Raw genomic sequence first — 1,048 nt, forward strand, 5'->3', positions numbered from 1 at the left:
ATCAGTTAGTACCAATTTGATGGCGAGTACATGTGGAGCCCATTCTTCCGATCTTGTGATACCTCACTTCGGATAATGGGCTCAAGTTCAATCCAGGAAAACATAAGAGGTGCTAGATCACTGTTGTTTCTTAAAATTGAGTAAAGAGGTACATATCATGGTGGAATAGTTTTCTATTGTGCTTTCTTACACAATAGCACTGGCATTATGCTTAGGCCTATACTAAATAATGTGAAAGTCAATATTCCAAAATATGTATCCACAGGCTCACATGAAACATAATCACGGGGCAAAGGCAAAGGCTGCAATCAAAGAGGGCAAGTGAGCTCAGTGTGGAATCTGACTGGGCTCTTGTTACAGGGCCAGAAGCTTGAAACATTTTGCATTTTTCAGTATCAAACTCATTCTGAGGAAGAATATAGTCGAGATAATTGACTAGATATAAGTTAACCTTATTTATGGCTCTGGATAGTAATAAGAATGAGCTGCCAACTTCCTGAAGCCATAGTCTGAATACAGGACAGTGGCTAAATGAAGGGGCAAGGCTGTGTGGAGCAAAGTCTGAAGTCCTTCCCCAGGGGAATTAAAGAGCATTCCTGAAACAGAGCAAAAATGAACCTTGTCTCTCCCATACATGCCAACCTCTTTGTCTTATCTGCACTGTAGATAATTTTCCTCCTCCCCACATGAAAGTGCATAGAAACGCCCCTGCTGCTTAAAAACAGCATGCAGGAGGTAGAAGGTGGGAACTGAGATAAATAATAACACTGTTCAGCATTTCCTTCCATTATCACTGCTCTTCATTTCTTCTTCTACTTAAGCTCTTTTCAGAAATGTCAAGCAAATAGCCAGTATGGCATTACCTCAAGATGTATATTCAATGTACAAATGGTGGGAGGGTAGGTAGAGGGTGATCCTAATTTTGTATAAACTGTAAGGCCTTTAAAATTCAAGGCTCTTAGAAAAGCCTAAGTAAATTCATTCATTCTCATATTTAGACCTTCCAGCAGATTGTAGCTTAAAAACTGATTATGCTGACTTTAACAAA

The sequence above is a fragment of the Propithecus coquereli genome, unplaced genomic scaffold (genome assembly GCF_000956105.1).
Source record: "Propithecus coquereli isolate 6110/MARCELLA unplaced genomic scaffold, Pcoq_1.0 Scaffold453, whole genome shotgun sequence".
NCBI classification, from domain to species: Eukaryota; Metazoa; Chordata; class Mammalia; order Primates; family Indriidae; genus Propithecus; species Propithecus coquereli.